The sequence below is a fragment of the Macaca thibetana genome, chromosome 15 (assembly GCF_024542745.1).
Source record: "Macaca thibetana thibetana isolate TM-01 chromosome 15, ASM2454274v1, whole genome shotgun sequence".
Lineage (NCBI taxonomy): Eukaryota > Metazoa > Chordata > Mammalia > Primates > Cercopithecidae > Macaca > Macaca thibetana.
In genome coordinates, this window is record NC_065592.1 from 44,698,310 (window position 1) to 44,726,306 (window position 27,997).

The 27,997-nt window shown below is 41.9% G+C and overlaps 1 protein-coding gene across 3 annotated transcripts in view; it reads left to right on the plus strand.

Annotated features, from left to right (window-relative positions):
- The window catches only part of RNF38 (ring finger protein 38), a 144,251-nt gene that overhangs the window by 39,702 nt on the left and 76,552 nt on the right, over window positions 1-27,997 (plus strand). For all 3 annotated transcript variants that reach the window (XM_050762153.1, XM_050762154.1, XM_050762156.1), the window contains exon 2: window positions 18,280-18,350. The gene's annotated coding sequence lies outside the window, so the exon portion shown is untranslated. The remainder of the gene's footprint in view (window positions 1-18,279; window positions 18,351-27,997) is intronic.

The window sequence follows — 27,997 nt, forward strand, 5'->3', positions numbered from 1 at the left end:
ATCACGAGGTCAGGAGATCGAGACCATCCTGGGTAACACAGTGAAACCCCGTCTCTACTAAAAATACAAAAACTTAGCCGGGCGAGGTGGCAGGCGCCTGTAGTCCCAGCTACTCGGGAGGCTGAGGCAGGAGAATGGCGTGAACCCCGGGAGGCGGAGCTTGCAGTGAGCTGAGATCCGGCCACTGCACTCCAGCCTGGGTGACAGAGCGAGACTCCGTCTCAAAAAAAAAAAAGAAAAAAGAAAAAGTAATTCTACCAAAAAGCCATTATTAATAGCAGTTACAGGTATTTATAGAGGAGATCTCGGTATCAGATGCGTGTTTTAACTGGTTTATCGTTTGGGTCTATTTCTTTCTTTTTTTTTTAATTTTTTTAATTTTTTTTTGAGATGGAGTGTCGCTCTGTCGCCCAGGCTGGAGTACAGTGGTAGGATCTTGGCTCACTGCAACCTCCACCTCCCTGGTTCAAGCAATTCCCTTGCCTCAGCCTCCTGAGTAGCTGGGATTACAGGCGCCCAGCTAATTTTTTTGTATTTTTAATAGAGATGGGGTTTCACCATGTTGGCCAGACTGGTCTCAAACTCCTGACCTCAGGCAGTCCTCCCGCCTCTGCCTCCCAAAGTGCTGGGATTACAGGCGTGAGCCACCGAGCCCGGCCCTTTTGGGTCTACTTCAACCTGAAATAATATACTTCGAACTTATCTGGGGGTGGGGCAGGCATTTTCTGGAGAACTTTGAATTTCAGAGCTAGAAGGCACTTTACATTATCTAGTTGAGTCTTTTCATTTTAAAGGTGTAAATACTGAGTTGCAGAGAGATTGACTTGAATAATGTTACACAACTAGTCAGTTACTGATAGGGCTGGACTATTTGTACTATACCACTACTACTTTATAGCAAAGATTTATCAAAAAGAAAACAGCTCTCTGCGTGTGTCCAAGGACAGGACTAGTATTTGTTGTTTGTTTTTTCCCTTTTCTTTTTCCTGATGATAATTGTGAGGTTTGTTTTTTAATATCAATCTCTGGTAACCAGAAAATTAAGTTAGCTAAAACATGCAGCTCTGAGAAGTCTGGTTAAGAAGATTCTTCTATATTTAATAATTTACATTTACATTTGCGCTTGCCTAATACTTGGATATAGCTTATCACAATGAACACAAATATAGGGATATAGTTGGTTTGGGGTGGTAGATTGCTGGCCCAGGCCTTAGGGAGACCAGTTCTGTCCTCACTCTGCCCTCACCCTGTCGTTAACTTTCTGTGTACCTTTGGGTAAGTCACCTCCCCTTTTGTGCTTGTTGTAAAATTGTAGATGTGATGAGCTTTAAAGGCTCTCTTCAGCACTGCAGAGCTGTGTGTAGGCTTCAATATTACAGTGATGAATTGCCCTCTGTTATGCCTGTAGTTAAGAAGAACTTAGGGGGTAGAAGCTGCTGCTTTTGGTTGCCTATGAGAGTAGTTAATGCACATAGTGAAAACAAAACCCAGTTATGAAGTTCAGTTGAATGCGTTTTCATTTAGGCTGTTAATACAGTTGGTAATTCTTCCCAGTGTTAAAATCTCAAGCTTCCTCTTGTGAACCCTAAGGTCATTGAGTTTGAGAGAAAACAAATGGTAGTTGGCCATTCTTCCTATGTTTACATTTCTGTTAGGTACTCAATTGTTATTTTGAATGCTGTGCCAAGTATCCTAAGACAGCTAAAGAGTTCAGATTATGTTAAACATGCGTATTTTCATTAGGCTTCTTTGGTGGCTTATTCCTTTCCTTAGTACCTGTTTTAGCAGGTTGGTTGTTACTGTCCACTTACTAGTATTATATATTATCAGATGCCCACACATTTAGGGCTTGAGGTGTGCAGCTATTTACTGCTGATTTGGAATCCTTCAGAGATAGCAGAATTTTAGTTAGAAATTTGTCTCCTAAATTTATGGTAAATGAATTTGTATTATACCTACTATGTGCCCAGCACTGCCCTAGGCTTTTAATCAATTCATGTAAGTCATGGCTTCTGCTCTCAAGCAACTTTTGGTCTAGAAAGAGAAGCAAAGCAGTGTGATGTGTTATAATAGGTGTATGCAGAGGTCTGTGGCAATACAGGAGGAGTCATCTAAAATTGGGCTATTAGGTCACAGAGATGAGACTCCTTACTCAACATTTCTAGCTACGCTTAATCACAAGCACTTAATCAGATTTAAACTTTTTTTTTTCTTTTTTTTTTTTTTTTTTTTTTTTTGGAGACAGTCTTGTCCTGTTGCTCAGGCTGGAGTGCAGTGGTGCAATCTTGACTCGCTGCTACCTCCACCTCCCGTGTTCAAGTGATTTTCCTGCCTCAGCCTCCCAAGTAGCTGGGAATACAGGCACCTGTCACCACGCCCAACTATTTCTTTTTGTATTTTTGGTAGAGACGGGTTTCACCACATTGGCCAGGTTGGTCTCGAACTCCTGACCTCAAGTGATCCATCCACCACGGCCTCCCAAAGTGCTGGGATTACAAGCATGAGCCACCATGCCCGGCCTTTTTTGTTTTGTTTTGTTTTGAGACGGAGTCTCGCTCTGTCGCCCAGGCTGGAGTGCAGTGGCGCAATCTCAGCTCACTGCAACCTCTGCCTCCTGGGTTCAAGTGATTCTCCTGCCTCAGCATCCTGTGTAGCTGGGATTACAGGCGGGTGCCATCATGCCTGGCTAACTTTCTGTGTTTTTAGTAGAGATGGGGTTTCACCATGTTGCCCAGGCTGGTTTCAAACTCCTGACCTCAAGTGATCCTTCTGCCTCAGCCTCCCAAAATGTTGGGATTACAGGTGTGAGCCACCGTGCCTGGGCCGATGTGTATTTAAACTTATTAAAGTGTTTTTAGATTTAATTTGGTTAATAAAGAAACAGTTGTTTCCAAACCATTCCCTTGTTCCAAATTTTCGTGTGCAGGAAGCACAGGGGAGAAAAAAGCGTCTCATGTAAACTGTTGTGCTGAATTTCTGTTGTCCTCAACTCTTAGAGATTGTTGGGAGAATCCTTGCTGTTTATGTGAGTGCTCAAACTCCAGGAACAGAAACTAATCCTCCATGTGATACAAATCAGTGTAACATTCCCAGAGTTTGTACTTGAGGGGCCAGAATTCTTAGAGGCTGCTAGCATACTTAACACTTGGGCAGGGCTAACTCACTGGGAAACTGCCTGACATGGTCAGAGGTTCAGGTGTGCTTGTGGACCACACAGAACAGCCTGAGAGTTTGTAGCACATCACAAAGCTTGGTGGACTTCCCTGTGTAAGAGCCAAAACTTTGTTTGAGAGGCGGGAAAGACGGAAGACAAGGATTGGATTCAAGCAGAATGCACATGGCAGAACAAAACAACTCAGGGACTAAGTGCTACGCTGTGTGGGAACAGCTCTGAAGTTCCACATCAGGGTGAATGGTTTGAGTCTGATAGTTGAAAGGGAGAAGAACCTGAATACATTTTTCCCTAGGCTGTCATTTCAGGTGACATGTTAAAGCTATGGGTTGATTTGTAAAGAGAAGTGTTAACTAATAGCCTTACGGTGTATTGTGACACTCCTTGAGATCAGCTGGCAGTCTGAAGTAGACTGAAAAACTGGATTAAGGAGTTGTTGGCTGGCTTTTCAGAGAGCCGCATGCCTCCTTACTTTAGAGGAGTCTTTTACCAGCTAGTTCTCGCTCCCCTTCACCATCCTCAGGTGGTTCTGGCTTGTGGTTTGATTCCCATGTCTTAGCATGGACTGTTTGCTTTCACTCTCTCTCATCCCAACTCCAATTTATTCATAAGCATCTGTATACCAGTGTGGGTTCCATTGCTTTCATACATATGGTGACCAGTTATCCAAACTCAAATTGTGTAGAAGGTCTGATGAAGGAATTTAGTTGTAGAATTATTAATATGAAAAAGAGTGCAACAAATAAGTAATTATGCAATTAACCATTATTGAAAAGAAAAAAATTACATGAAATCATATTGCCTCAAAATTGGGGCACATGGCCACCAAATCTACTTTGTATGACTCTTGTTTTTATCCTTACCATGTTCAAGTCCTCTGCCATGTTCAAATTTTCCCAGAAAGCATTTCATGATCAACTTCATTCTACCTGGATTTTTTTCTGTTCTTTGGTTCTAGTACTTGCTATTTATTGCTGATAGGTTGTCTGTAAGTATGTACCTTCCCTGTCATTCTAGAGTGGAAGCATCATGTCACAACAGACTGTCCCATCGCAAAAGAGGGTGAAGTGTCACCCTTGTGGATGCTGAACCCTAGTGGGACACCAGGTGTTCTGGATCCCCTAGCATAATCCAGGAGATTTGAGCCTTTGTAGTCTATGCAGGATTTGCTTGAGTCTGAGGGATAATGGATTAACCAGAATCTCTGGTGATCACTGATGGGTCTCAAAAAAAAAGGGAGAATGGCTCTTAAAGCTGCAGTATGAAGCTATTTTAAATTTTCCGATTACTAAAGAGCACTAACGGCATTTTATTTGAGGGGTGTGGTATTCCCTTATTTATTCAAATCTTTTGTTTGTTTGTTTGTTTGAGACAGGGTTTTCACTCCTATCACCCAGGTTGGAGTGCAGTGGTGCGATTTCAGCTCACTGCAACCTCTGCCTCTTGAATTCAAGTGATTTTCCTGCCTCAGCCTCCCAAGTAGCTGGGACTACAGGTGTGCACCACCACGTCTGGCTAATTTTTGTATTTTTGGTAGAGATGGAGTTTCAATATGTTGGTCAGGCTGGTCTCAAACTCCTGACCTCAAATTATCTGCCTGTTTCGACCTCCCAAAGTGCTGGGATTACAGGCATGAGCCATCGCACTTGGCCTTTGTCTTGATTTTTAATTGAACTTCCTGTTTATCGCCCTTTTTTTCCTTCAGCTTTTAAGTTCCAGGGTACATGTGCAGGAAATGCAGGTTTGTTACATAGGTAAACGTGTGACATGTGACATGGTGGTTTCCAGCACAGATGAACCCATCACCTTGGTATTAAGCCCAGCATAATGAATGCTGTAATCTTCCTGATGCTCTCCCTTCCCCCCAACCTCCAACCCTCATTTTTTTTCTTGAAACCCTTTGCCTTTGGTTTCAGTGAACTGTTCTATCCTGATCATTCACTGTCCTTTTTAAAAATTACTTCTTTTCAGGTGCTTTTGTGGCTTTTTCTTTGTCCATATCCTAAATCAAGAATGGCTAGCTGACTGTCAAATCTTGTTTGCAGATGTTTTATTGGCCCTCAGAGTGTTTTGAAAACATTATTGTAGTTGCTAACAATAAAAATATTTAAAATCTGAATGTATGGCCTTTTTGGGGAAAAGATGACCAGGTTGCACTTAGGTGGCCATTTTCCTGTGGCAGTGATTATTAGAGCTGCTCTTCTGGGAGGGGAACGTGCTGGCTCCAGCCTGCTTGGTTCTATCTAGTGTGTTCACTCATTCATTAGCCAAAAGTTAACTGTAGTTAATTTTGCCTCTGTACATTTTAGTTTGCAACACCTGTCTTCTGTGTATATTCACCAGGTTCTTATCCATAACCTCCTGTTTTCTCTCCACTCGCTCTCCCTGATCACCTCTGTTCCTATTAGTCATGGAAACCAGATGGATGAGTCTGTTTACCATCCTAAGTATTTTTTTCAGTTCAATGGTTATGCCTGCCTTTCAGTGTTTAAGTTCATTTCTTTTTGCATTTTAATTACATTCTTTTTGTTGCTTTCTGGTCTATATGGTTTGATGGCTTGAAATAATTTTCCAACATTGAATGTTAGTTAAGTCTTTATCTATTTGTAGTGATTCCTAATTGTCATTTTGTCATTTGAGTCTTCTGTGTCCCAACAACTGAGTGGTTGTTGTATTGTGCATAAAAATAATATACAGATAGAATTGCTTTGTTTTTCCTTTTTAATGTGAATATATAGCATTGACATTTTTCTCACTCTTGCAACTTTCAGCCATTGCTTTAATACCTTCATGTGAAAATTGGTCTTTGAGGTGTATGCTGTTTTTCCCTATAACCCCTTTTTGCTGTCATCTACTAAAGCTCCAGGCACAGACATTTCTCTCATCCTGCATCCCTCAGTTCATCAGAGATTTTATTATCTGGTTCACAGTGTTGCTGTCCCCACCCCAAGTCTTGCCATCACTGTGCCTGCGGACAATCCATTTAATGTTTCACTTTCTAGGAGCTTAATCCATGTGGAGATAACAAACATACTAAAAACAGTATGATATTTAAAAATAACTTTTTTTTTTTGAGATGGAGTCTCACTCTGTTGCCCAGGCTGGAGTGCAGTGGTCAGATCTCAGCTCACTGCAAGCTCCGCCTCCTGGGTTTACGCCATTCTCCTGCCTCAGCCTCCCGAGTAGCTGGGACTACAGGCGCCCGCCACCTCGCCCGGCTAGTTTTTTGTATTTTTTAGTAGAGACGGGGTTTCATCGTTTTAGCCAGAATGGTCTTGATCTCCTGACCTCGTGATCCGCCCGTCTCGGCCTTCCAAAGTGCTGGGATTACAGGCTTGAGGTGCCACCGTGCTCAGCCAAAAATAACGTTTTAAGGCATCCATAGAAGTAGCATAAGCCTGTGTTTGAAACAAAGCCGTAATTGGGGGATGGACACCTCTTTTCTCGTAGGTTCATGTTTCCGTGTGGAGGGACATCACCATGTAATTCCCTTGGCCTCTCTTTGCCCAGAGGAGGATTTACTAATCTCATTGAAGAACTTGGGCGAGGAACTAGGCAGGGCTTAGGAGCCAGCCACTTGTAGCCTATTCTTGGAAGCTGCAAATTTTCCAGAAACAGATCTCTATGTCGGTAGGCCTATGGTTTTCCAACTGCTGCTGTTATTGGGTAAGCGAATTGCTCAATTCCAGAATGCAATTTTAGGAAACTCATTGTTTTTGTGTCTTTATTTTTATTTATTTATTAGTTTTTTTGAGATGGGGTCTTGCTGTGTCACCAGGTTGGAGTGCAATAGCGCGATCTCGGCTCACTGCAACCTCCGCCTCCCAGGTTCAAGCGATTCTCCTGCCTCAGCCTCCCAAGTAGCGGGGACTACAGATGCATGCCACCACACCTGGCTAATTTTTGTATTTTTAGTAGAGATGGAGTTTCACCATGTTAGCCAGGATGGTCTCGATCTCCTGATCTCATGATCCGTCTGCCTCAGCCTCCCAAAGTGTTGGGATTACAGGCGTGAGCCACTGCGCCCGGCCTGTGTCTTTAATTTTTAATGTATTTTTAAAATATGAGCTTTATAATAAAGCTGACAGTTTGGTCACTATCTATTTGACTTTTTTGGTCATGTTTCTCACTTACTCCCAAAATGAGTAGGTAGGTGGATGGAGGGAAGGGATTTTATTTAATGAACCCCCCAAGCCCCAATAGTAGTCATTGCTAAAAGTTCATAGGGGAGATGATACCATCTAGCTTTTTTGAGGTTTGAGTTGGATATTGAGAGATGGCAGAATTGAGGTAGAGTTTTAAAGATGGGTCTAATAGTATGAGAACATTCAGTCAGATTATGGTGAGTTCAAAGAACAGGAAGTTGACAGCCGGTTTGAGCTAAGGCTTTGGCAAGAGTTGGTAGTGATGAGATTAGGAAGATTGGAATGCCTGATGGACAAATTTGACTTTTCCCCACCCTTATAAGTAGGATAAAGCTATTGATGACTCTTATGTAGGGAAATGACAAGGTTAAAATGATGTATTCAGAGTTATCATTAGTGTCTAAGAATAGGCTAATATTCAGTGATAATAAATAGGTTTGTAATCTAATGATTCACTGTAAATCAGTTTGGAAGTACAAATGCCTTAATATACTAGAAAATAATCTTTCTTAGAAGTTGTCATTCCTTAAATAGCTGTGATTTCTTTGAACAGAAGGTCAATTCCCAGGCTAATTTAGATGGACTTGAAGGTGTCATAGAGCAATAGTGTTAACTTCCCAAAGCAAGCCTTTTTGAAAGAGGTGTACAAGTTGTTGTTGTTTTTAATTGAGGAGCATGTATATGAATGCATCTTAGACCTTTGTAGTGTTTGGTGAAATCCATCCTAGGTGATATTATATTATAATCAGTATTTTAAAAGGTTTGGGGCCAGGCACGGTGGCTCACGCCTGTAATCCCAGCACTTTGGGAGGCCGACCTGGGTGGATCACGAGGTCAGGAGTTCAAGACCAGCCCAGCCAGCGTGGTGAAACCCTGTCTCTACTAAAAATACAAAAATTAGCCGGCGTGGTGGCACATGCCTGTAATCCCAGCTACTCAGGAGGCTGAGGCAGGAGAATCGCGTGAACCCGGGAGGCGGAGGTTGCAGTGAGCTGAGATCATGCCACTGCACTCCAACCTGGGTGACAGAGTGAGACTCCATCTCAAAAAAAAAAAAAAAAAAAAAAAAAAGCTAATTTAGTAACCCGGAACAGATGAAAAGCCTGCAAAATGAAATTATGTAAATTTTATCTTTCACTTAGCTGACATTGTTGGAGAGTTTGTGTTGCATATAAATAACTAAGCTCTGCCAGGTTGGACAAAGGCCTTTTTGTAACCTTAGCAGTACATTACAAAGTAGAAAAGGGTATGCTCTTTTTCCATTGAGCTTTTCCTTTCTCATCTTTTCTTCTAACACCCTTTTTCCTACCAGGACCCTACTCTCCCACTCCATAGTCACTATTGGGGTTAAAGGAGCCATGCTCAACTTAGCCTTGACTGTGTTAGATTGGCAGGCAGGTGGAGTAAAAATGTGTCTGCCCATGGAGTATTCAAGACTGTCAGACCATGAGGCACTTGAGGTGGGGAAAAAAAAGTGTTGCATAAGAAGGTTAAAACTGACCTCGTGATCCACACAGGTTGGCCTCCCAAAGTATCTGAGATTATGTAAGTGCCTTGTATGAATAATTTTCATTTTACTTACACAACTAGTGCTTTTTTTCCTTTTGTTATTGGTTTTTAATTAGGCAAATAGTGCTTAATATTGTAGAAGATGCAAACAATACAAAATAGATCAATGTGTCCCCAGTTCCATTGTCCTTTTCAAGGATAATTACTGTGAGCAGTTTGTATATATTTCTAATCTCTGTGTTTAGATAGATACAGGGCCTTAGTATATTTATTTATTCTGCAACTTGGTTTTTTTTCCACTTAATATATTTTGGTAACTTTTCCATGTCAGTAACTTTTTCTTTTCTTTTCTTTTTCTTTTTTTTTGAGATGGAGTTTCGCTCTTGTTGCCCAGGCTGGAATGCAATGGTACGATCTTGGCTCACTGCAACCTCTGCCTCCCAGGTTCAAGTGATTCTCCTGCCTCAGCCTCCCTAATAGCTGGGAATACAGGCACCTGCCACCACGCCCAGCTAATTTTGTATTTTTAGTAGAGACAGCCTCCTGACCTCAGGTGATCTGCCCATCTTGGCCCCCCAAAGTGCTGGGATTACAGGTTACAGGTGTGAGCCACTGTGCTCTGCCACTTTTTCTTTTTTTGAGACAGAGTCTTGCTGTGTTGCCCAGGCTGTAGTGTAGGGCATGATCTCAGCTCACTGCAACCTCTGCCTCCTGGATTCAAGCGATTCTCCTGCTAGGTAGATTTTTCCTTTGAGTTGATTTACTTGTATTTATATTTAGGCTCACTTGCGTCACTCACCTTCATAAAGAACCGAGAGTTGATGAGAAGATACTTTAGTTGTAAGATATGTTGAGACAAAACCAAATACATTGTGTGACTGGTCTGATGTTGGTTGGGGAGTGGCATCTTTGATAGTAAGGTTGACACATGAATTCTCTCCCTGGTCCTGCCCTACTCAGCTGCAGTGCCAAGAGCAAGAGTGAAGGAAAGGGCTGGCCACCTGCCACTGCAGCCCGAGTGGCCTTGTTAAGCAGCCACTCATATCCTATTTGCCTCTTCAAATGTTTATCTGCATAGGAATAGCTAAGAAGGGAAACGGAAGGGTCTGACCTTTGGCTTCTCTGGTGGTAGAAAACTGCCTTCTCTGTTTTAGAACTAGGAAGTCAGAAAACAGCTTTCAAAGATTACTGACCCTGGTGCCATGGCAAAACTAAAGGATGGATGATTATCCATTTTATATTACTTATACTTATGTTCCTATTCCTTTTTTTTTTTTTTTTTTTGGAGAAAGAGTCTCGCTCTATTGCCTAGGCTGGAGTACAGTGGCACGATCTCAGCTCACTGCTGCAAGCTTCGCCTCCCAGGTTCATGCCATTCTCCTGCCTCAGCCTCCTCAGTAGCTGTGACTACAGGTGCCCACCACCATGCCCGGCTAATTTTTGTATTTGTAGAAGAGACAGGGTTTCACCATGTTAGCCAGGATGGTCTCGATCTGACATCATGATCTACCTGCCTCAGCCTCCCAAAGGGCTGGATTTACAGGTGTGAGCCACTGCACCTGGCCTATGTTCCCATTTTTTAGTGCTAATCTGATTGTAAGTGTTTTCTTTTCTTTTTCTTTTCTTTTTTTTTTTTTTTTTTTGAGACAGAGTCTCGCTCTGTCGCCCAGGCTGGAGTGTAGTGACGGGATCTTGGTTCACTGCAAGCTCCGTCTCCCGGGTCCACACCATTCTCCTGCCTCAGCCTCCTCAGTGGCTGGGACTACAGGCACCCGCCACCATGCCTGGCTAATGTTTTGTATTTTTAGTAGAGACAGGGTTTCACCATGTTAGCCAGGATGGTCTCAATCTCCTGACCTCGTGATCTGCCTCAGCCTCCCAAAGTGCTGGAATTACAGGCGTGAGCCACCATGCCCAGCCACGATTTTAAGTGTTTCTTACTATTGCTTCTGTAAATTATATATTTTGCACAAATAATAGAAGGAAAATGGGTATAAATGAATCTAATATGGTAATCTAGACTATGCTATGTGAGTCTGTCATTACTATTTTAATAATGGGCAGTTATCTTTTAGAAAAAGAGCTGAATGGCTAAGCTCTTTCTAAACCAAATTGAGGTCTCTTCTTGTTTGGATTATCACTGTTTAATGTCAGCTTTCCCATTGAGATCATTTGACTTCCCTAGATATTTTTGTAATGCACTTTCTCAATATTTTACTTTTCTACCCACTCTTTACATTTTTGGCACCTCCCTTACCAAAACATCCTGCTACAACTTAATTTTGATAAAAGCCTAATTTAAATGAAAGGTTTATCTATAAACTTCATTACACAACTATGAATATACACACAGAGTCTATCCTTAATATTAGGTCCCTACAGCCTCATATAGTAAGCTTAACATTTAAATGAATTGTTTTGCCATTTTGAAACAAATGCTTTTTTAGGAAATAAAAATCTGTAGGTTCTCATGGATACAAAGAGTTGCAAAGAACTGGATTAGATTTGTGGTGTATAAAAACTTCATTCAGTAAGGCCAAGGCATGTTCAGTGTCTTTGAACATTTAAGAACCAGTAGTAATCATTAACTATTGTTTTTTCAAAGTCAGTTTCTCCCTCTAAATGATGCCTGTTATTCAAACAGCTATATTGACTTCACAGAATAATATAAATTATTAGAGTAAATTTCTACCTAACTTTTACTTTTTGTTTTTGAATACAAATAATTCTTAGGTATAGGTCACATCTCATTTAAAAATTACTACTCTCGTGTTTGCCTTGCATTTCAGCTTGCTAACCTCAAGTATGTTTAAGAATCTGCTTCATATTATAACCACTGTAATTTAGAGTAAGACCAATCTCTTTTCTAAAGTTTATTTTTAAAATAGGTAATATATTCACATGGTTCAAAATTTTAAAAATAGGAAAAAGCATACAGTGAAAAAAAGACTTTCTTTGATGCCTGTCCTGCTTCATGGTTCTCCCTAGACTTAGAGACAGTGTGATCAGTTTCCATACATCTGTAGCTCCACCAGCCCCACTTTTTTACACAGTAGTGGGCCACTATGCTGTTCCACACATTGCTTTGTTTCTGTGACAGTATATAGTGGAGCTCATTCTTTATCAGTACATAAAGAGCTTCCTCTTCCCACCCACCCTCCCCTTATAGTTGCAGAGTATTCTCTTATTGGTGGGCATTTAAACCTTTAAAATAATTGATTTTACTGATTCTGTTGAGCAAATATTGATTGAGTACCTGCTGTTTGCCAGGCACTGTTCTTTCCACTTGGGATATAATGTAGAAGGCAAGGGAATTTCCTGCCCTCATGGAGCCAGTTCTAATCTTGAGAGGCATGCAATAAACCGTGATGCATAATTTGTACACACATCAGTTTGAGGGCCAAGTATATTTGTGAGATGCACTTTTAGGATTGGAATATCTGGTTTAAAAGTTATATGTAGGCTGGGCACGGTGGCTCATGCCTGTAATCCCAGCACTTTGGGAGGCTGAGACGGGTGCATCACCTGAGGTCAGGAGTTCAAAACCAGCCTGATCAACATGGAGAAACCCCATCTTTACTAAAAATACAAAATTAGCCAGGCATGCATAGTGGTGCATGCCTGTAATCCCAGCTACTTGGGAGGCTAAGGCAGGAGAATCGCTTGAACCCGGGAGGCAGAGGTTGTGGTGAGCCAAGATCACACCATTGCACTCCAGCCTGGGCAACAAGAGCAAAACTCCATCTCAAAAAACAAAAGCCCCTCCCCTCCCCTCCCCTCCCTGAGGCTCTGTTTGTCGCCAGGCTGGAGTACAGTGGCACAATCTCGGCTCACTGCGATCTCCACGTCCCAGGTTCAAGCCATTCTCCTGCCTCAGCCTCCGAGTAGCTGGGATTATGGGCGTGTGCCATCACGCCCAGCTAATTTTTGTATTTTTAGTAGAGATGGGGTTTCACCATGTTGGCCAGGATGGTCTCCATCTCCTTACCATCTCCATCCACCTGCCTCTGCCTCCCTAAGTCTGGGATTACAGGCATGAGTCACCGTGCCTGTCCTAAAAGTTATATGTAATTTTCACTGAGTGATTTAACTGCCAAATTATTCTTTTTAGAAGATGTACTAGTTTATCTATCTACCACTAGCAATGTTTGAGAGCCTGTTTTTTTCATACCTTCTCCAATATAGCGTGTTATCAAACTTCTTGTTTTTATTGACTTGGTGGGTGACAAGGTATATCTTGGTGTCATTTTTACTTTCATTTTTCTTTTGAGAAAAGCTTAATTAACATTTGTATATATCGAAAGTCATTTATATTTTCTTTTTCTTTTTTTTCGTTTTTTTTTTGAGGCGAAGTCTCACTCCGTTGCCTAAGCTGGAGTGTAGTGGCACAATCTCGGCTTACTACAACTTCTGCCTCCCAGGTTCAACCAGTTCTCCTGCCTCAGCCTCTGGAGTAGCTAGGATTACAGGTGTCTGCCACGATGCCTGGTCGAGAACTCCTGACCTCAAGTGATCTGCCCGTCTTGGCCTCCCAAAGTGCTGGGATTACAGGCGTGAGCACTGTGCCTGGCCCTATGTTTTCTTTTTAAAAAATTTTTAGATTTTAATTTTTGTGGGTACCTAGTAGGTATATATATTTATGGGGGTACATGAGATATTTTGATACAGGCATACAATGCCTAATAATCACATTAGGGTAAGCGGGGGGTATTCATTACCTCAAGCATTTATTTTTTGTGTTACAATCCATTTATACTGTTTTTAGTTATTTTAGAATGTATAATTAAACTTATATTGACTATAGTCACCCTGTTGTGCTATCAAATACTAGATCTTACTCATTCTATTTTTTTTGTACCCATTAACCATCCTTACTTCCCCCACCCAACCCCTCTTCTATCCTCCCCAGCCTCTGGTAGCCATCATTCTTCTCTCTTATCTCCACTGTGAATATCAGTCTTTTCTCTCTTTTTTTTTTTTTTTTTTTTTTTTTTTGAGACAGAGTCTTGCTCTGTCGCCCAGGCTGGGGTGCAGTGGCCGGATCTCAGCTCACTGCAAGCTCCGCCTCCCGGGTTTAGACCATTCTCCTGCCTCAGCCTCCCGAGTAGCTGGGACTACAGGCGCCCGCCACCTCGCCCGGCTAGTTTTTTGTATTTTTTAGTAGAGACGGGGTTTCACCGTGTTCGCCAGGATGGTCTCGATCTCCTGACCTCGTGATCCGCCCGTCTCGGCCTCCCAAAGTGCTGGGATTACAGGCTTGAGCCACCGCGCCCGGCCGTCTTTTCTCTATAGTAGAAATCACAGCAGCAATTTACCTTCTCATCTTATTTAATATTTAGGGAAGATATTAGAGATTTCAAGTGTTTTAGCCTAAAGATTTGAACTCCTATAGGTACTAAGTTGTAAAATAAGTGTATTATGTTTAGTTATCATCATAAATGGTAATAGTGAAAATAATAATAGTTATAATAAATAGTAATTAATAGTGATGACTCATGCTTACCATGTATGTAGCTGGCATTTTCTCCTGAATGGCTGAAATAGTATTTATTTGTTTTTTTGTTTTGTTTTGTTTGTTTGTTTTTTGAGAGTCTCGCTATGTCACCAGGCTAGATCTTGGCTCACTGCAGTCTCTGCCTCCCGGGTTCAAGTGATTCTCCTGCCTCACCCTCCCGAGTAGGTGTACTGCAGGCGCATGCCACCACGCCCAGCTAATTTTTGTATTTTTAGTAGAGACGGGGTTTCACCATGTTGGCCAGGATGGTCTCTATCTCTTGACCTCGAGATCCACCCGCTTGCCCGCCTCTGCCTCCCAAAGTGCTGGGATTACAGGCATGAGCCACCGCACCTGGCCAGTAGTATTTCTTTGAATTTTACCCTTGTCCCTTGTAAAATGGGAAGTTATGAGTGGATAAGAAAGTTAATACTCACCTGGGCGCGGTGACTTACGCCTGTAATCCCAGCACTTTGCGAGGCCGAGGCAGGTGGATCTCGAGGTCTGGTGTTCGAGACCAGCTTGGCCAACATGGTGAAACTAAAAATACAAAAATACAAAAATTAGCCAGGCGTAGTGGCACACCCCTGTAATCCCAGCTACTTGGGAGGCTGAGGCAGGAGAATCACTTGAACCTGGGAGGCAGAGGTTTCAGTGAGCCGAGATCATGCCATTGCACTCCAGCCTGTGCAATAGAGTGAGACTCCATCTCAAAAAAAAAAAAAAAAAGTTAATACCCAGATTAATATTAAGCCATGGGAGAATACCCAGTAAATTAGATTATTTATCTCACAACCGAGGGAGTGGACCACTGTGATAATGTGATATAATAAAACATATATATTTGTTCTTCATCCCCAATTCCTGGCTCAGAGGTCCTAAAACCCTAGGAATTTCCTGAGTGATTAGGGTTAGAGAAGCGTCTTATTCATAATAAACTTCTTTCAGCTATACCTGAGTTTCTGCTAATGAAGTGATTCTTGGTGGGCCCCTTGATAGTTTCTGGATGAGGGCTGGTGGTTGTCAAAGGAACCCTTCATGTGATTTGAGTGTTGGAACTTTCAACCCTGCATCCCTCCAGAGAGAGGAGAGGGGCTGGAGATTGAGTTCGGTTACCAATGGCCAGTGATTTTTATCAGTCATGCCTACCTAAGGGAATCTCCATAAGAATCTTAAATAATAGAGTTTGGAGAGCTTCTGGGTTGGTGAAGATGTTGAGGTGCTGGGAGGATGGTATGCCTAAAAAGGACATGGAAGCTCTGCCCATTCCCCTTTCCTCCATATCTTACCCCACGTACCTCTTTCATTTGGCTGTTCGTCTTTAACCTTTATAGTAAACCAGTAAACAAAAGTGTGGTCATGTGCCGCATAATGATGTTTTTGTCTAAGAGGGACTACATATATGACTGATCCCCTGAGATTATAATACTGTATTTTTACTGTACCTTTTCTATGTTTAGATGTATTTTGATACACAGATACCATTGTGTTACGTTATAGCCTCTATGGAGATCATAAAGATGACCAAGGCTCAGTCTCAGTAGGGGAAATTGAATTTATATATATAAAAAAGGTCTCACAGGCAAATCAGAGCCTTGATGTGAATAGAAGTGTTAATTGTAGTACCCTTTCTCGAATTGCTGTGTGCCAGGCACTGTGCTGTGAGCTTTTTCATACATCTAACTTTAATATCTCTCAGAACAGCTCTATGAATTACCTATATATAAGTAGATAATATCATTCTCATTTACAGATGAGGAAGGCATATGATTTGTTAAGTGACTTGCCCTAAGTTCACATAGTCTGTAAATTCCTGAATTGTATTGAAGTCTGACTCCAAAGTTCATTCTACTCAAAAAATGCTAGAGGAACTGTAATACATTGCTAGTGGAATTGTAAATGATGCAGTCAGTTTGGAAAACAGTTTGGCAGTTCCTCAAAAGGTTGAATGGAAAATCAAATGACCCAAGAAGAGAAATGAAAATAAACGGTCACATAAAAACTTATAAATGGATGTCAAAACAGCATTAGTCATAATATTCCCAAAGTGAAACAAAATGTGGTATATCCATATACTGGAATATTATTTAGCCATAGAAAGGAATGAATTGGTATGTGGTTCAATGTGGATGAACCTTGCAAACATTATGGTAGGTGAATGAACCTGATTACAAAGACCACATTAGTTTTATGATTCTGTTTATGTGAAATGTCCAGAATAGGCAAATATGCAGAAGTTGGAGTAGTGGTTGTCAGTGGCTCAGGGAAGAGATAAACCGTCTTGAGGTTTCTTTTTGGGGTGGTGAAAATGTCCTAAAATTGTGATGATGGTTGTACAAATTTGTGAATATTCTAAAAAAAATTTAATTGTATACTTTAAATAATAGATAATTGTATAGTATGTGAATTGTGTCTCACTAAGGTTATTTAAAACAAGACAAAACAAAACAAATCCGATTCTGAAATAGAATTTTCTGCTCCACATATCTAGAAGTATCAGTAAGCTCTTACTGTAATAGTAAATAAGCATGTGATCCTCACTTGCAGTCTTTAGCCTCATGTTACTTCTTCCCAACATTAATAATATCTTAAAATGTACTGTCTGAGGCTGGGCATGGTGGCTGATGCCGGTAATCCCAGCATTTTGGGAGGCCGAGGTGGGCAGATTACTAGGTCAGGAGTTCAAGACCAGCCCGACCAACATGGCGAAACCCCGTCTCTACTAAAAATACAAAAATTAGTTGGGCATGGTGGCGTGTGCCTGTAATCCCAGCTACTCAGGAGGGGTTTTGTTAACCTTTGGTCCACAGTCATGTGCGTGCTTTATTTATGACTTCATGTTTAGTATCTTCTTTCGGAAGGTTTTTCTTACTCCAAGATTATTTTCATTTTCTTTTTTTGAAACAGGGTCTCACTCATGCAGGCTGGAGTGCAGTGGCACGATCTTGGCTCACTGCAACCTCTTGTCTCCTGGGTTTAAGTGATTCTCCTGCCTCAGCCTCCCTAGTAGCTGGGATTACAGGGGTGCGCCACCATGTGTGGCTAATTTTTGTATTTTTTAGAGACAGGGTTTCACCATGTTGGCCAGCTTGGTCTTCAATTCCTAACCTCAGGTGATCCACCCGCCCTGGCCTCCCAAAGTGCTGGGATTACAGGCCTGAGCCACTGCGCCTGGCCTCCAAGATTATTTTAAAAACTTAACATTTTTGTCTAAAACTGCCCTCATTTTTTATATTACATAGATCTTCGACTCACCATTTTGTTTATGGTACGAAGTACAAACCAAAACTTTTAAAAATGGGTAATCTGTTGTTCAATCACTTATTGAATAGTTTGTGTTTTTATTGGTTAGAAAGTTAACTATTATTAAAGAGCAGTTGTTACTGGAAGGTAGTTTTTTAAGTTTACAAATGGATATATTAAAAATGTGTACATTTAAAGTAATAAAAACATTTAAAGTTTTAAGTTTACAAATGGATATATTAAAAATGTATACATTTAAAGTAATAAAAACATTTAAAGTGTTACGTGATTGCAGATTAGATTGTTTCTTATATGTTTAGAATTTATAGGACCAATTTTTTCTCGAAGTGTGTAGTCTGAAAAGGAATATAATATTTTTCCTCATAAATGAGAGTTTGCCTTATTGAAAGCTTGTGTTTATGTAGTTAATCTTACTTTGAAAGCAGACCACTCGGTCTAGTGGAAAGAGGGGGAGTTAGCGGTTTGAATAATGGAGTTGTCGTTTTAGATCTGCCACTCTCTGACTGCCGCTTTGTGTGGGTCAGCCTCTCTGGTTTGTTTTCCTCTGTTAAAATGCATGAACAATAATCCCCACAGTGTCTACTTATGAGTATTTTATTAGATGGGATCATGGATGTAAAAGCATTTTTAATTGGTAAAGCAGTTTAAATGTAAGGAATTACTGCATCTTAACCTTTCCTCCCTTTTTCTTGTAGGTAGTGTTGGTGCTTCTTTTCAGTGCCAGTCCATCCATCACGACCACATTTGTCATGATGACAGTGACAAGGTGAGGTTCGTGTTGATGTCTGCCATGGTGAAAATGCATGCCAACCTTACATTGCTGGATTCTCTTGCATAACTCTGGGCCTAGGGCAAGAAGAGTGTGATTTGTGGGGACACATTGTTGAGATGCTGAGGGCCTTGGTGGTTTGTGTGTCAAATTATTGACTCCTCCAGAAAACCTAGGGCTAATTCCTCAACCTGAGGTGGGTTGGGCTTTTGATCAACACTCCACTTTCCTACCTATGCCTCTGTCCCCATCATGGTGCTTCCTCTTCTGCACAGCCTGAATAGATTATCTTAATATATGAACATGTGTTTCAAAGGTTGATAGCTATCTCAGCAACTCATGTTGGAAATATCTTGGACATTACCTTTTGGTCCACTTTTGGCGTTAATTGCATTGAATTATGTTTTCTTCTTATACTTTACTTTCAAAAATTTTTTTTGGCTCTGTTTACAAAGGCCAATTTAAATATTGGGGATTGTCAATTGAATCGATCTGGTTCATACACAAGAAGTCTGCTTTGGGCCTGATACATGTATATTTTAAATTATGTCCAAACTATTGGTGGTGGTTTCATTGTGCTTTTTGCTTTTGTTCTTTTTATCTCTAAAGAAACCTGATCAGTACCCTTGATGGCCCAGCCCTTGCAGTAAATATTTCTGTGGGCTGGGCGTTGGGAACATCTGGCTGCCGATCTGGATGGACTTAAATTTAGTCTTTTTCATCACCAGTTTCCAGTGGCTTCCCTCCCATTTCCTGTGTGTTATATGCAGGAATCTGTCACTCCTTTGGTAGTTTCCAGTGCAGACCAATCTAAGCAGTCTTTTTCTCTGCTGTTTTGATCAAGATCCTCCTCTCCTATTGTGTTGGAGCTGGATCAAGAAGTTGGTTGATCATTGGGATTTTCCAAATGGTTTCTTTGTTCTGTTTGTTGGTCTCTTTGTCTTTGTGAGCTTTGCTCAGACTGATTTCACTCTCTTTACAGGGAGTGGTAGCCATAGCATTCCAGTCTCCTTTATTATTGTACCAATCAAGAGGCATGAGTTTCGTTTTTAACTTATTTCAAAGGCAAGCCACTGAAAGAGACTTCTAGAATATATAGGTGGCTACAGAAAATTTTGTATACTGCAGATTTTAGAAATGAGCATTTGAAGTTAAGAGTGATGATAGAGGGAGAAAGCAAAATCATTTTAGGTTACTAATGTTACAAGTGATTGTGCATCATAATTATGAAGGTGCTTTTGGGTTAAATTTTTTTTCTTCTGCTAAGTGTGTTATGCTACTGTCCATTTGTTCGTTTATAGTATAGGAGCCAGACTGCCCTCCGGGTTGTCTCCAGACCTTAGATTCTAAAGATAAGCTTTTTGTCTGTCTTTGCCAGCTACTTCCTGTCGCCCCTTAAACTGTTTTTGTTTTCTAATTTATTAATCTTTCTATAGCTGATTTTGTGCTTTTAAGACAGGAGATTTTTCTGGAAATACGGGGGAAAAAAGGGAAAAGAATTTAAGGAATATTATTAAGGAATAGGAGATCAGCAGATTAAAGAACTATCTCTCCTTTCTTCCTATCTACCATGTATATATTGATTGTTTCCTAAATGGAAATGGAGAAAATGGATTAGGGTCTCTTGACTATGTATTTAGCATTTATTCAACTCATTCAGTCAGCAAGTAATACTTATTGATTGGTAGCTCTGTGTCTAGGCATTTAGGGAATACAGTCAGAAACAAAACAGGTAAAGATTCTAGTATTAGCATTTTATAAGTGAAGTGGATAAAAGAAAAGTTACAGATTACAGCCTTTTTTTTTCTTTTTTTGGGGGGGTTGGGGAGACTGAATCTCCCTTCGTTGCTCAGGCTGGAGTGCAGTGCACAATCTTGGCTCACGGCAACCTCTGCCTCCCAGGTTCAAACGATTCTCAGCCTCCTGAGTAGCTGAGATTGCAGGCGTGTGCCACAGCGCCCAGCTAATTTTTTGTATTTTTATGTTTGTTTGTTTGTTTATTTATTATTTTGAGACAGAGTCTCTCTCTGTTGCCAGGCTGGAGTGCAGTGGAAAGATCTCAGCTCACTGCAGTGTCTGCCTCCTGGTTCAAGTGATTGTTGAGCCTCTGCCACCTGTAGCTGGGACTACAGGTGTTCATCACCACGCCCGGCTAATTTTTGTATTTTTGTGGAAATGGGGTTTCACCACGTTGGCCAGGCTGGTCTCGAACTCCTGGCCCCAAGTGATCCACCCAACTCGGCCTCCCAGAGTGTTTGGATTACAGGCCTGAGCTACCGTGCCCAGCCAGATTATAGCTTTCAACAGGATCATCAGGTGTTATTCTGGGGAGGGGACTGGGTGGATAGCATATTTAAAAATCAGATCCCTACATTTACAACAGCCCCCTGATGTCTTTCTATGACATGTGGGTATTGGTTTTGCAAAAACTAAGATGAAACTGTTGCCCTCTGCACACTCACTCTCTCTCCCTTCCCCACTTCCTTACATAGTCTCACTCAGAATTAAAGGGATCATAGAGTATGTTTATACCAACCTGCTTTTTATTTTTATTTTATTTTATTTTTTTATTTTTCAGACAGAGTTTCACTCTTGTTGCCCAGGCTGGAGTGCAATGGTGCGATCTTGGCTCGCTGCAACCTCCGCCTCCCGGGTTCAAGCGATTCTCCAGCCTCAGCCTCCCAAGTAACTGGGATTACAGGCATCTGCCACCACGCCCAGCTAATTTTGTATTTTTAGTAGAGACGAGGTTTCTCCATGTTGGTCAGGCTGGTCTCAAATTCCCAACCTCAGGTGATCTGCCTCCTTGGCCTCCCAAAGTGCTAGTATTACAGGCGTGAGCCACCATGCCTAGCCCCAACCTGCTTTTAAAAAAATAAACTTGGGAGCTGTGACCACCATGGGAGAAATTACTTGTTCAGTGAACCCACAGTGCTAGGGCTAGACTAGATCTTCTATATCAAATGCAAGTCATATAAAATATTTGCTTACGTATTCTGAGCACATTGTCAAAACGTGTTGATTCTTTGCTTGTCTTTGCTTACCTTTCAGGCATGGTGTGTTTCTCAGATTGGGGAAGAAAAGTTGATTTTTCTTAAAAGTTTTCTCATTTTTAAGTAATCTGTGTATGACTGGGGATGGAACCACAGTTCATGCAAGGAGTGTGAGGGCCACTGTATTTGTTGGACATCCTCTCTACAGCCTTGGAGGTGGTGGCCAATCCCCAGTTTTTTCGCTTGATCTGTTGTCCTCCAGCTTAAAGTTTCTCTCTTGATATGTATCTGTTTATAGTGCTGGAAGAAACTGCAGCTCTGATGTGAATTATTAAATCCTGTGAGTTACAAATTCTCATTAATTTATATTGGGCATAGCAATTTACACAAGCCCTCCAGCATTATTTTTACATTCGTTCACAGGGCCATATTCCATAATTTCTAGGTAGCAAACATTTATATTTGAGTAGCTACTACATATAGAGCAATAGGCAAGGTAATAAAGATATTGTTAACCGATTACTTGTGTTGTGAAGAATAAGAAAGCAGGAAAGGGGGCATAGAAGTACTGGAAGAAGGTTGCTCTTAACCAGGTAGTCATAACACCCTTTGAAGTAGGGACTGCTTTATTCCAGTTTTATCAGTGAGGATTAAATATTTACCCAAGATCACATAGCAGTACACTGGGATTCCATCCCAAGCTGCCTTGCTTGAGTCTGTACTCTGCTGTTTGAAGAAACCTATTCCTATTTTAACTTTACCCATTCAACTGTGACATGCTTGGAGAAATATATCTGCAAGAGGAGAAGGCCTCAGAGAGTCACAGTGGAACTGAACCATTGGCAACAGTCTTTGCCTGTAGTTTCTCTCTTGCCCCCAGGCCTTTATTCTGATTCATGACTATTTGTTACTCCAGGATCCTCTTCCAAGTCATCCCTACCCTGTGTCAGGCTCAGAATTCTATGTGAGTTTTTTGTTTGTTTGTTTGTGACAGGGTCTCACTTTGTCGCCCAGGCTGGGATACAGTGGCGCAATTTCTGCTCACTGCGACTTCTGCCCCCACGTTCAAGGGATTCTCCCACCTCAACCTCCCTAAGTAGCTGGGAATACAGGCGCGCACCGCCTGTAGTCATGTTTCACTTAGATACTGAAATTAACTCAGCTACTGTCAGTTTGAAAATAGTCACATTTTCACAGTGAGAACGAGCTTGAGCTGGGGGATTAGATCTGACCCAAGAATGAGATAAAATATTGAAGAATTTGATAAGACTATTCCCTCAGTTGAGGTAAATTAACTTGTAGCCTCAATTATATACGTTTTCAGAGTTATTGATACATTGCCAGGAGGATGGCCTTTTGAGAAACGAAAATAGGAGAGTCCTTCCTAAACTGCTTATGTGTGATTCTAAGCAGGAGTCTTTCTTGACAAGAATTCCTTATAGTAGGCTTCGTTCATTTGTCTTGGAAAAAAGCACCCATCTAGCTTGTGTATAGGTAATCCCATGCATACCATCTTCAGGGAAGATGGAAAATGTACTAACAGGTTCAGTATCGCTTATCTAAAATGCTTGGGACCAGAAGTGTTTGGGATTTTTGATTTTTTTCAGGTTTTATATATTTGCTTTATATACTGGTTGAGCATCCCAAATCTGAAACTTCAAAATGTTCCATTGAGTACTTCCTTTGAGTGTGAAATCTGTACTCAGAAGTTTTGGATTTTCTAGCATTTCAGATTTCAGATTTTCAGATTTTTGCTCAAGACGTACCAGTTTTTCTTCCGTGACTGTACTTCCTTTTTCTTGATCTTTTTATTTTTTAGTATTTATTTATTTATTTTTGAAATGGAGTCTTGCTCCATTGCCCAGGCTGGAATGCAGTGGTGTGATCTTGGCTCACTGCAACCTCCACCTCCTGGGTTCAAGCAATTCTCCAGCCTTAGCCTCCCGAGTAGCGGGATTACAGGTGCACACCACCACATCTGGCAAGTTTTTGTATTTTTAGAATAGATATGGTTTCACCGGGTTGGCCAGGCTGGTCATGAACTCCTGACCTCCAGTGATCGGCCTCTGCCTCGGCCTCCCAAAGTGCTGGGATTACAGGCATGAGCCACTGTACCCTGCCTGTATTTTTTTTTAGTAGAGACGGGGTTTCACCATGCTGGCCAGGCTGGTCTTCAACTCCTGGCCTCAAATGATCCACCTGCTTTGGTCTTCTAAAGTGCTGGGATTACAGGCATGAGTCATCATGCCTGACCTCTTTATTTTTTATTTTTATTTTTTTTTTTTGAGACGGAGTCTGGCTCTGTCGCCCAGGCTGGAGTGCAGTGGCCGGATCTCAGCTCACTGCAAGCTCCGCCTCCCGGGTTCACGCCATTCTCCGGCCTCAGCCTCCCGAGTAGCTGGGACTACAGGCACCCGCCACCTCGCCCGGCTAGTTTTTTGTATTTCTTAATAGAGACGGGGTTTCACCGTGTTAGCCAGGATGGTTTCGATCTCCTGACCTCGTGATCCGCCCGTCTCGGCCTCCCAAAGTGCTGGGATTACAGGCTTGAGCCACCGCGCCCGGCCCGACCTCTTTATTTTTTAAAAATTACATATTGATTGTTGGCCAGGCGCAGTGGCTCATGCCTGTAACCCCAGCACTCTGGGAGGCCGAAGTGAGTGGATCACTCAACCTCAAGAGTTTGAGACCAGCTGACCAGTCTGGACAACATAGCAAAACCCTGTGTGTACAAAAAATACAAAATTAGCTGGGCCTAGTGGTACATACCTAGCTACTCAGGAGGCTGAGGTGGGAGGATTACTTGAGGTTGCATGGAGATCAAGCCACTGCATGCACTCCAGCCTGGATGATGGAGTGAGACCCTGTCTCCAAAAAAAAAAAAATGATTTACGTATTGATTGTAAAAACAAACACAGCACTCTATGCAGTTTCTCTCCTGAGAAATAACAATTGGAATTTCAGTATTAACAGATTTTTTTCTCACCATATTTGTATGAAATGTTTTTCATCCTTGTAAAATCAAGTTTCTTGATTGTACCTTGATAAAGATTCTCTAGCTTAAGATAGGAACTAGATTTGTAAAAGTTTAGCAGTGTTTCATTTAAAAAGTGCTGGAAGTGGGCGGGTGTGGTGGTTCATGCTTGGAATCCCAGCAGTTTGGGAGGCCAAGGCAGGCGGATCACTGGAGGCCAGGAGTTCAAGACCAGCCTGGCCAATATGGTAAAACCCTGTCTCTAGCGAAAATTAGCTGAGTGTGGTGTGGTACACGGCTGTAATTCCAACTACTTGGAAGGTTGAGGCAGGAGAATCTCTTGAACCCAGAGGCGGAGGTTGTATTGAACCGAGACACTGCACTCCTGCCTGGGTGACAGAGTGAGACTCTGTCTCCAAAACCAAAAAAAGTGATGAAAGTATTGTTAATCTATAGAATTATTGGTATTTTTAGATAAATAGTTCAAATAAAAAAATAAACGTTAACCTACTGTTAGAATTCAAGTAAGATGTGTAATTTTAAATCAAAAGAGGGCAGGATTAACTTGCAGCTTCTACTCGGATGGACAAAACAGTGTGTGGAGACTCACATCGTGAACTTTTGCTTCAAGAACTACTGCAAGAACATAACAGTAAAGACGAAATTATTCACAGACCCTTCGAAATAAGCGGGTTGTCGCTGCAAATTCCATGAGACAGCCAAAAAGCTGTGAGTGCCCAAAGTGCAAGAGGGGGAAGGAAAGTCTGCCTCTGAACACACATCCTCACTGGGGAACCTGAAAATCCAGATCATGGGAGAAGGATTTAACCTTACCTAGAGCTGATACGAATTTAGAGAGCCAAATGAAATATAAAAGTTGATGCAAGGCCAGGCGCAGTGGCTCGTACCTGTAATCCCAGCATCTTGGGAGGCCAAGGTGGGTGGATCACCTGCGGTCAGGAGTTCGAGACCAGCCTGGCTAATGTGGCGAAATCCTGTCTCTACTAAAAATACAGAAATTAGCTGGGCATATGGCACATGCCTGTAATCCCAGTTACTTAGGGAACCGAGGCAGGAGAATCGCTTTAACCCAGGAGGTGGAGGCTGCAGTGAGCTGAGATCATGCCACTGCACTCCAGCCTGGGCCACAGAGTGTGACTCTGTCTAAAAAAAAAAAAAAAAAAATCGAGGCAGCGGCAAGAAAGAGCTCTGTAGACACTTCTAGTCCCCAGGGAAGCCATATCTGACTTTTATCTTACCAGGGGTCCTTGGGGAAGGCTGCCATTAGAATTGGGGAAGGACCATGGAGAGAAAATTTACAGCCTAGCTTTGTAATAATTTTGACTGAATGCAAATTTTCCTGGGCAATATTTGAGAGTGGGCAAACCGAAAGTGCAGATACTGGCACAGAAGTTGGGGCAGGCAGGTAGGGGCGAGACCTGAAATCCTTTCCTGCTTTCTCAGCAGAGGCTTTTGTAGCCTGGGGCAAGATCTCAGCCTTGCTCTAAGGCTGCCTGGATATAAGGGTGCTGTTGGGCCATGATGGGAGTGAGACCGGCCTTGCTGGTTGTGCAGGAGTTCAGTGAGACCTGTCACCGCCAGCTTCCCCCCAACTCCCTGGTGATCTGTTTGAAGCAGCAGAGTCAACCATAATCCCCCAGGGAACACAATTTTATTGGCCTAAGAATGACACCCCCCCCCCCCCCACCGACCCACGTGGCCACAGCAAGCCCTGCCCAAGGAGAGTCTCAGATATGCCTAACCTGTAGCTTACCTGATGGTCTTTATCCGCCCTGATAGCCTAAAACAAAACACATAGTATCTTGGGAGCTCTGTGACACCGCCCATCACCTGAGAAATCAGAATACTTACCCAGGTGACCTTAGGGCAAACTTGTATCCCCCCATACTACGCAGGCAGTCGATGTTGTATTGAAAGTGCTACCTTCTGGCTGGAGACCAACCAACTGAAGCCATTACAGCAACTCATAAAAGAACAACTCTGCACCAAGAAAGGAGAAAATAATAGCAAATTCTACTGCCTGTAACATCCTAGCTAACCAGAGGTTCTGAGTCTGTCCACGTTACAGCTTCACTGCCAGTGCAACCAGCATTTGAGAAAACCAGTCCCTGCACTAAACAAAACTACCAAGGACCCTCACAGAGTCCACTTCATTCCCCTGCTACCTTCACCAGAGCAGATACTGATGGTAAAGCTGAGAGACCTGGATACTGATCACATTACAGGACTCTTTGGAGACACTCCCCATTACCAGTGTGGACCCAGGTAGCTCCACTAGATGGCTAGATGCAGAAGAGCAGTAACAATCACTGTAGTCTGGCTCTCAGGAACCTCATCCCTAGGGGAAGGAGGAGAGCACCATGTCAAGGGATCACCCCATGGGACAAAAGAATCTGAACAACAGCTATTTACCCCCAGACATTTCCTCTGACATTTAAAAAAAAAAAAAAAAAAAAAAAGTATGGACCAAAAAATCTCTAGAGAAATAGAATCAATAAAATACAATCACAACTTCAGGAAATGAAAGACACACTTAGAGAAATGCAAAATACACTGGAAAATTTCAATAGAATTGAACAAGTAGAAGAAAGAACTTGAGGGGTCAAAGATAGGCCTTTTTAATTAACCCAGTGTGACAAAAATGAATAAACTGAATAAAGCCTCCAAGAAGTCTGAGGTTATGTTAAACGATGAAGCCTAAGAATAATTGCTGTTGCTGAGGAAGAAGGGAAATCTAAAAGTTTGGAAAACTTATTTGAGGGAACGATTGAGGAAAACTTCCCTGGCCTTGCTCTAGAGATCTATACATCCAAATACGAGAAGTTCAAATAACTCCTGAGAAATTCATTGCAAAAAGATTATCACCTAGGCACACAGTCATCAGGCTAACTAAAATAAAGATGAAGAAAAGAACCTTAAGAACTATTAGGGAAAAGCATCAGATAACCTATAAAGGAAAATCTGTCAGATTAACAGCACATTTTTCAGCAGAAACCCTGCAAGATAGGAGGGATTGGGGTCCTATGTTTAGCCTCCTTAAACAAAACAATTATCAGCCACGAATTTTGTATCCAGTGAAACTAAGCTTCATAAATGAAGGAAAGGTAAAGTCTTATTCAGACAAACAAATGCTGAGAGAATTTGACACCACCAAGCCAGCACTACAAGAACTGCTAAAAGGAGTTCTAAATCTTTTTTTTTTTTTTTTTTTTGAGACAGAGTTTCACTCTTGTTGCCCAGGCTGGAGTGCAATGGTGCAATCCTGGCTCACCGCAACCTCCACCTACTAGGTTCTAGTGATTCTCCTGCCTCAGCCTCCCAAGTATCTGGGATTACAGGCATGCGCCACCACGCCCAGCAAATTTTTTGTATTTTTAGTAGAGACAGGGTTTCTCCATGTTGGTCAGGCTAGTCTTGAACTCCCAATCTCAGGTGATCCACCCACCTTGGCCTCCCAAAGTGCTGGGATTACAGGGGCGAGCCACCATGCCCGGCAGGAGTTCTAAATCTTGAAACAAAACTTCAAAGTACACCAAAATAGAACCTCCTTAAAGCATAAATCTCACGGGGCCTATAAAACAATAACACAAGGGAAAAAAAATAACAAGATATTCAGGCAACAGCGAAAATGATGAATAGATTAGTAGCTCACATCT